At 37.6% G+C, this 9,477-nt stretch overlaps 1 pseudogene; it reads left to right on the top strand.

Moving 5' to 3' along the window:
• The first annotated feature begins 804 nt into the window (after nt 1-804).
• LOC123324596 lies at nt 805-950 on the top strand (annotated as a pseudogene).
• The last annotated feature ends 8,527 nt before the right edge of the window (nt 951-9,477 follow it).

Genomic DNA, 9,477 nt, shown 5'->3' with positions numbered 1-9,477 from the left:
CTCCGTAAGTCTAGTTACCATTTGTCATCATACGAAGTTATTACAATATTATTGACCATACTCCCTATGCTGTACATTACATTCTCATGACTCATTTATTTTATAACTGTAAGTTTGTACTTCTTAATCCCCTTCACCTACTTCACCCACCCCCAACTTCCTCCTGCTCTAGTAACCAACAGTTCATTTCCTGTATCTATGAGTCTGTTTCTGTTTTGTTAGTTTGCTTATTTGTTTTGTTTTTTAGATTCCACATATAATTACAATTCATACAGGATTTGTCTTTTTCTGACTTACTCATTTAGCGTAATAGTCTCTAGGTCCATCCATGTTGTTGCAAATGACAAGATTTCACTATTTTTGTGACTGAACAATGTTCCATTGTATATATACCACATCTTCTTTATCCATTCGTCTATTGATGGACACTTAGGTTGCTTCCATATCTTGGCTATTGTAAATAATGCTGCAATAAACATAGGGTGCATGTATTCTCTTTGAATTGGTGTTTTTATTTTCTTTGGATAAATACCCAGAAGTAGAATTGCTGAATCGCATGGTAGTTCTATTTTTAATTTTTTGAGAATCCCCCATACTCTTTTCCACAGTTGCTGCACCAATTTACATTCCCACCAATAGTGCACAAGAATTCTCTTTTCTCCACATTTTCGCCAACACTTGGTATTATTTCTCTTTTTGAAGGTAGCCAATTTGATCCATGTAAAGCGATATTTCATTGTGGTCTTGACTTGCATTTCCCTAATGATTGCTGATCTTAAGTTCTGTTTACATACAGCTGTGATGATCGCTTCTCGGCCTTTTGGCTAAGATCAAGTGTAGTACATACATCTATGAATACTTTCCTCTGTGTCTCCTGGGTATTGTGTCTCACAAAGTTATACCTTTCTCTGCACAGCTCATAAAAATATTACTTTTAGAGGGTTTTATTGTTTGTTTTTTTAACATTTACCCTTTGTTTCCTTTTACCCAATACGTTTCTCATTCTTTTTTTTTTTCAAAGATTATTTATTTATTTATTTGAGAGAGAGAATGAGATAGAGAGAGCATGAGAGGGGGGACGGTCAGAGGGAGAAGCAGACTCCCCACTCAGCAGGGAGCCCAATGCGGGACTCGATCCCGGGACTCCAGGATCATGACCTGAGCCGAAGGCAGTCGCTTAACCAACTGAGCCACCCAGGCGCCCTGTTTGTCATTCTTTATTCTGTTAATGTGGATAGTATATTACACAAGTTCAACAATCTTGTATTCTAGAAATATATTCTACTTGATCATAATGTGTAATTCTTTAAATATTTTAATATACTGTTGCATTTATTATTTCTGCCTCAATAATAATAAGTGATATTGGTCTTTAATTAAACTATCCTTATCGAGACTTTATATCAGGATTGGGTAGCGCACATAGACCATATTAGCCAGTTTTCCATATTTTCCAATGCTCTTCTAAGTGCTTTAGAATTTAAATAATATAACACATCTTTGATGTTATGGTTAGCTAGAATTTATGAAGACCTGTTATTTATTTAAATATTAGATATTTGATTAACTGTTTAATTTCTTCTATAATCATTCATCCAATCATATAATATACTCTTATTGGTTTTTATCCTAATGTCTTTTGTGTTTTCTCTCGGACACACCCTCATTATCTTAAAAGACAACTACAAAAGTTTTTTTTCCCCCTATTGTGTTGATCTAAAAAAAAAGCTAGGATATTACTGATCAAATCTAATATTTATTTTGCTCTCTAGTTCACTAATTTCTGTTTTATCTTCATTCATTTCTGCCTTCTACTTACTTAGATATATTTTGTTAGATTTTATCTAGCTTCCTGAATCAAATACTTCACTCATGTATTTTTTGATCTATGCTTTTTAAAAATAAATTCACTTAAGGCTTTCTTTTTTCCCCAAGTAACTCTTAGAGTATAGCTTATAGATTTGTGGGGTTTTTTTTTTTAAGATTTATTGATTGATTGATTTGACAGAGAGAGAGAGAAGAGAGTACAAGAAGCAGGGGGAGCAGCAGAGGGAGACAGAGAAGCAGGCTCCTGCTGAGCAAGGAGCCCAATGCGGGACTTGATCCCAGGATCCTGGGATCACGACCTGAGCCAAAGGCATACGCTTAACCCACTGAGCCACCCAGGCGCCCCAAGCTTATAGTTTTTGATATGGAACTATCAGTATCACTCATTTCTAAATAGTCCAAAAATTCCATTTTGTTTTCTTTAACTCAAAAGTCAGATATATAAAATAATAAGCAAAAATAAAGGAAAAGAGGGAAATCGGAGGCAAAACAGAGTGGGAGAAGAGAATGTCAGAGGAAGCGCCTAGGGTGATGTCAGTACTTCTATCATGAGGTAGGACTGTCTCTATGTGAATGCACCAGATAAATTTTGGCTCAATATAAGAAAGAACTTTGTAAAAATTCAGGATTGTCCAAAAAATGAAAGGAAGTGCCTTTTAAGAAAGTGAGTTCTCTAGTACTGGAGGTGTTCAAGCACAAGATGGGGAAGAATGGGACAAGGATACTGCAAAAGAAATTCAAACACAGAGTGGATAAATTATTTTTAAGATCTTTCTCACTCTGTTTGCATTCTATCATATAGTCTATTATGAAGTGCCACAAATGATGCCACAAAACTATTTTTAATTCAAGTAAGCCCCCCACTGTAATAAAGTCCATAGGAAATCAAGAATGTTTTATTGAAATATAATTGTGTTAAAATTAATAGTTTGCTTAAAACCGCATTCCTGAAATATAATTGTGTTAAAATTAATAGTTTGCTTAAAACTGCATTCCTAAGCTATAGGAGTTGTAGAGCAGACAAAGATGAGACCAATTTTCCCTATAGTTTATTAATAAGTCAAAAGAAATAAGAAAAGAGGAGACGCATCATAAACCTTTTCCTTCTCCTGGTTCCTGGGTCTTTAGCATAGTGTTTTCCCTTACAAGATAGTTTTGGACTCAGAGTTAATGGCTGGGATGTTTGAGATGCTGATGGAATTTGAGAGTATGCTTGAAAACATAATAAATTGTTATCTAGTCAACTCTAGGTCAGGTAAGAATTGTCCATTTTTGCCTTTCCTTCTGTTCCCAGACCCTCACTTCAACCAGTGTAATGCACAACTCATCCTTTCTGTGACTCATCAGCTTCTACTCTCAGGAACCTAACTGACCATTTGAAGGACAGACTTCCCTACTTGCAAGTAGGATGCATATAAAAGACATGCTGGGGCGCCGGGTGGCTCAGTCGTTAAGCATCTGACTTCGGCTCAGGTCATGGTCCCAGGGTCCTGGGATCGAGCCCCACATCGGGCTCCCTGCTTGGCAGGAAGCCTGTTTCTCCCTCTCCCACTCACACTGCCCCTGCTCTGTTCCCTCTCTGGCTGTGTCTCTCTCTGTCAAATAAATAAATAAAATCTTTAAAATAAATAAATAAATAAAAATAAAAAAGACATGCTGCGGGGCGCCTGGGTGGCTCAGTCAGTGAAGAGTCTGCCTTCAGCTCAGGTCATGATCCCAGTGATCGAGTCCCACATCCAATGGGCTCCTTGCTCAGTGGGGAGCCTGCTTCTCCCTCTGCCTGCTGCTGCCCCTGCCTGTGCCCTCTCGCATGTGCGTTCTCTCTCTCCCCACCTGACAAATAAATGAATAAAATCTTTAAAAAAAATAAAAACTGAAACAACTCTCATTTAAAAACAAAAAGACATGCTGCACCAGGTGTTAATTACCTTTGTTCCAAAAACACAGCAACTTTTCTCTTCTCTGCTGGTATCTTCTCTCTCTCCGATTTCTTTCCCTCTGCCTTACCATGACTTCCTGTGCTAGACTGCTCTAGAATCATTTCCTTGGGCTCTGTACCTAGGGAGCCTGGACAGACCTCAACTCTCCTTATTCCCAGCAATTCTTGGCTCTCCAGGTCCTGTCTTCCTTCCCCTTCCTCAACAAGCACACCTGTAATTCCAACTTAATACAATAAACATTATTTATTGTGCTAGATGATGTTATGGACTGAATGTTTGTGTTCCTCCAAAAGCCATATTTTGAGTCCTTAACCCCCAATGTGATGATGTTTGGGGATGAGGCCTTTGGAAGGTAATTAAGATGAGATTAGGTCATAAAGTTGGGGCCTTTGTGCTGGGATTAGTGGCCTTCCAAGAAGAGGAAGATATCTCCCTTTCCTTCTCCCCCCCCTCTCTCTCCCCTCCCCCTTTTGCCTCTCTCACTCCCTTTCTTTCTTTCTCTCTCATTCTACCCCCACCCTCCGATCCCCTAGTTTGCATTCATTGAACAAATGCCATGTGAGGACGTAATGAGAAGACAGATATCTGCAAGACAGGAAGAGTCCTTACAAGGAACCAAATCACCTCTCATCTTGATCTTGAACTTCGCAGCCTCTAGAACTATGAGAAATAAATTTGTTTTTTAAACCACCTAGACTGGTATTTTGATATAACAGCCCAAAATGACTAAGACAGCAGGTGTGACAGTTATATAAACTATGTTCATGTAGAGGTCATATGGAAGTATTTTGCTTGACCCTCTTTAATCTCTTTTTGAGATAAATATCTTGACACCTACTAACCCTGTGATAGCAGAGTAAATTGATTCATAAATTGATGTGAATAAACATATTTCTAAAGAAAATGATTATAAATAAATCAAGTTTTAAGATTAGCTGAGCTATTGAAACAACTCAGATATAACCCGAAGGCTTTATTTTTTGGAACGCTGCCTCTACCCTAAACGGAATCACAAGTGGAACTTCAAGTGGAATTGCTTTCATCTGAGAGCAAAATAAAATGGCTGATTTCATCCTGGTTGACTATGAGCTGACCAATTTATTTTGAAGATCTATAATTCCAGTATGACTAAAGGGACAAAACTGAAAGACCACTGTAAGAAACCTCAATGGGAACACTGTGTCCCTGGTTCTTAAGCGATTGATAGGTAAATTTTCATGTTTACCACTCTGGAATCTAAGAGAACTCAGAAGACAGGAATCTTGTTCCACACATCTTTATAACCATGGTGCTCAACACAATGGCAGGCCCATCATAGACACTCAGAATAGGTTTGCTGAATGAAAGCACTTATATCTTCTTTGGTACTTTAAGTATAATTATATTACCCTGCCACCATTTCTAGCATTCTGTAAATTTCTTCATCTATTCATTCAATAAGTACTTATTTGGTACCTACTCTTTTTTTTTTTTTAAGATTTATTTATTTATTTATTTGACAGAGAGAGACACAGCGAGAGAGGGAACACAAGCAGGGGGAGTGGGAGAGGGAGAAGCAGGCTTCCCGTGGAGCAGGGAGCCCGATGCGGGGCTCAATTCCAGGACCCTGGGATCATGACCTGAGCCGAAGGCAGCCGCTTAACGACTGAGCCACCCAGGCACCCCTGGTACCTACTCTTTTGCAAGACCCTGTTCTAGGCACTGAGGATGCAGTTAACAAAATAAAATCTTTGCTGTCATGGAACTTATATTTAATTGGGGAAATGAGCAACCATCAAACATATTAGAAAGTATAATACAGTGTCAAGCATTAATAAATACTGTGAAGATAATTAAAGCTGCTAAGGTGATAGAGAATGACAAATAGATACTATTTTAGATAGGAAAGTAATGATTGAGCAGGGATCTAAATGAAGTGAGAGAGTGGGCCCTCTGAATAGTTGAGTAGAGAGCATTCCAGCAGAAAGAAAAACAAACGCAAAGGCTTTGAAATGTAAGTGAGTCTGATGTGTTTGAAACAAAATGAACAATAAAGAGTGTTACAAATTAGGTCAGAATGGTAGATAGATGTCAGACCACATAGGGCCTTCTAAGTCATTGTTAGGACTTGGATTTTATAGAGAGGAAACCATGGTAATATTTTTGAATCAGGGAGTAAAATGTGACTTAAACTTTTAAAGGATCATTCTGGTCACTAGGAGAATAGACCGGGTCACTGGAAGTGGGTAGTGGGTGAAGAAAAGAGGAATAGGACCAGTTAGGAAGTGATTGGAGTCTTCCATAAGAGATGGCATTGGCTTGGACCAAGGAGTGCCATGGGGTAGTGATCAAAGAATATATTCAAAAAAGAGATTTTGCAGACAAAACAGGATTTGCTGGGACAAGGATAAATGTAAAAATGAGAGGAGCAAAGGGTGACTCTGAGGTTTGTGACTAACTGAGGTGGGGAACATGGCAGAGGAGCAGACTTTAAAGAGAAAGCCATGAGTTCAGTTTTGAACATACTCTCTAAGTAGAAAAGTTAGGTAGGCACTTGGACAAATGGATCTGATATACAAGAATGAGGTCTAAAGGGGTCAGTTTACAGTATCTTAGTGGTGGTCCAAAAGCTACATCAAGAAGTTTCAGGAATTATTTCAGGAATTATTTGTGCCAAAGGCCAAGAAGTTCAGGTAAAATGAAGACTGAGAATTGAACACTGACTCTAGTAATGTCAGAAGTCATTCACGATTTGACAAGAGTTGTTTTGTTGGAGTGAAATGGACAAAAGCCTGATGAAAGCAAGCTCAAGAGAAAATGAGAGGGAAGAAAGTGGCAAAACCAAACACAGAAACCTTTCATTTCTCCTTTGTTAAATAGGGAGCAAAGAAATTTTAACTATTTATTTCTAATTATTTCTTTACTGTACGACTTTGCTACAAGTCTGAATTCTGTATCTTTATTTACCTTCAAATACCAGTAGGTATCCAATGAAAAAATAGCCAAGTTACATGGGACTCCAAGTGACAATGCACTTTATTTATAGAGAGAATACTAAAGAAAAAACCTCCAGAGTACTAGACTTACAAGATAAAATATAAAATGCTGACAACAATGATAGAGTTCTTCCCATGACTGACCTCTGGTAAATGTGATATAGTAATGAGAAAATTGCTTGGAGGTGACATGTTCTCAAAGAAGGTGTTGTGTTGGTGATGAGGCAGTGTCTAGAGATGAAAGCTTTCCATGACTTATTTTCTCCCTTGTGCTTTTTTGAAGAGTATTAAGAGTACTCTAAGAGAGGGTCTGGAGGTTAGTGGGGAAAAGAGAATGAGACAAGACAAAGTGTACATCAAATTAGGATAAAGTCTTAAATACAGAACTAATTTGTTTAGGGCATTCTAAAAGCCAGACATTGGCTAGAGCACTGACTAAGTCAACGTGGTGCATGGTTTTGGAGCAAGCTTCTAGTCCATGGGGCAAAACGTTAGATGAGCAGATTTATGGGATTTTAGTTCCTCTGGAAGTCCAGGGTGCTCTGAGAGCATCATTTTATGAGGCACCTAACAATCAAGGAGGCTAGACAAAGATTGTGGGGAGAAGGGTTTTTAAGCTGAATCCAAAAGAACGTGCAAGAGCTAGAAGACATTAATTACGCCTCTGATGCGATTCAGTTGCCCATCAGTGTCTACCACCTTTAAAGTCACTAGATTGTTTCTTTTATACTTCTCTCTAGTGATGGATGTTTATAAAATGTAGTGAGGAAAAGGCAAAACAAAGGTTTAATGACAACTCTATGTTCCTTGAAAAGATGCACTGATGCTTAAGAAAATGGAAAACGCATTATTTTAATGTTACTGTGAAAACAGAAACTAAAGCATGTTATTTCTATTTGAACCATGGGTAACCTTGTTTTTATCAGTTTCTACTGCTGGTGCTTTTTTGTCTTCACTGAATACTTTTCTTTTTGTCACTCAGGTAATGTAATCACCTCCTTTTGTGTGACAATCATAGGTAATTAATTTTGTAACTGTTTCTGTCCTGTTAGACTATTAATTGGATGTCTGTGGATCATGTATCTCTCAAATCCTGAAAGAAGTTAATATATGCTAGTTTTGAAAGGACATGGGTGCTCTCCTGCTTTTGGTGGTCAATTATTTTTTTTTTAAGATTTTATTTATTTATTTGAGACAGAGAGAATGAGACACAGAGAGCATGAGAGGGAGGAGGGTCAGAGGGAGAAGCAGACTCCCCGCCGAGCAGGGAGCCCGAAGCGGGACTCAATCCAGGGACTCCAGGATCATGACCTGAGCCAAAGGCAGTCGCCTAACCAACTGAGCCACCCAGGCACGCTGGTGGTCAATTATTATTACAAATATTGCCTAAACATACTAGTGCTTGGGTATAGGTCAGTATCTTTTATTCTGAGATGAGTTTCAAAGCCATAATGAAAAAAATGTGCTACCCCTTACTGCCACACAGAATTTTTGGCACAAATTGATATTATCCATCCCTATTTCTTTAGCACGAGAGCATGTGGACTGAAGCCAAGTTCAAAAAGTTAGTAAGTGACATAGCTGAAATATGAACCCAACTCTAAATCTTCTGAATCTAAATCAAGTTCTCACTCTAAAACTGAGAAGACTGATTCCAGTATGGACAGCAGTGCCTAGCAGTTGGTAGCCCAGTTTCTAGAGTCAGACTGCTTTGGTTCAACTCCTGGCCAGAGCAGTTGATATTGTGTAATTTGGACTCTTTGCCTAACCTCCCTATGCCACATATATAAAAAAGGGTGGAAACAGTAGTATTTAATTCATTATTTTTATGAGAACTAATTTTTTTAAAGAAAACTTAATATATGTAAAATACTTAGAATTGTGCCAGCACATACCAGTTGCCCAATAAATTTTGGTTATTATTACAATTCTAATTGGTTTATAACATATAATATATACAATTGCTTTAACTCTTATCTAGTAATATCCTATCTTGACCATATGCAATCACTTTATGCAACACAGATTTACAGTGACTTTACACTGGAAAGCTATCTAAACTCTTACAAGCACAGATCTTCTTCTCAGTACTGCCCTGTGAGTTTCAGTCTGAGATCTTCATTAGTGCTCTCAGACAGACAGTCATAGATTCACAAATTTCTACATTAAAGACTGATCTTCAAAATACTTTTATATGCAAATTTTGTTATATATATATTTTAGCACAATAAAACATAGTAAAAAAAAACTGACAAAAATGGCATTGACTCATATATAATTGCATATATTTTATATATTTTTATACTATTATATTAGTATATTATTATAATTATGTTGTATGATATAATTTTATACAAAAGATTTAATATTTATATTCTATAAACATAATTTTATATACATAATTGCATTTTATTTATTTTGTATAATTTATTTTTATTTTTAAATTGTAGATACAGATATATGTAGATATATAGATACATATTAGATGCACCTAAATGGAAATTATCAACCCCTAAATAAAATCTGACAATGGGCCTAAGTGACTGTTAAACATCAAACATCCAGGGCACCTGGTTGGCTCAACTGGTTAAGCGGCTACCTTTGGCTCATGTCATGATCCCAGGGTCCTGGGATCAAGTCCCGCATCGGCCTCCCTGCTCAGTGGGGAGCCTGCATCTCCCTCTCCCTCTGCTGCTCCCCCTGCTTGTTCTTCCTCTCTCTCTCTGTCAAATAAA

Source organism: Neomonachus schauinslandi, chromosome 4 (assembly GCF_002201575.2).
Source record: "Neomonachus schauinslandi chromosome 4, ASM220157v2, whole genome shotgun sequence".
NCBI lineage: Eukaryota > Metazoa > Chordata > Mammalia > Carnivora > Phocidae > Neomonachus > Neomonachus schauinslandi.
This window is presented reverse-complemented; position numbering and strand designations above follow the sequence as displayed.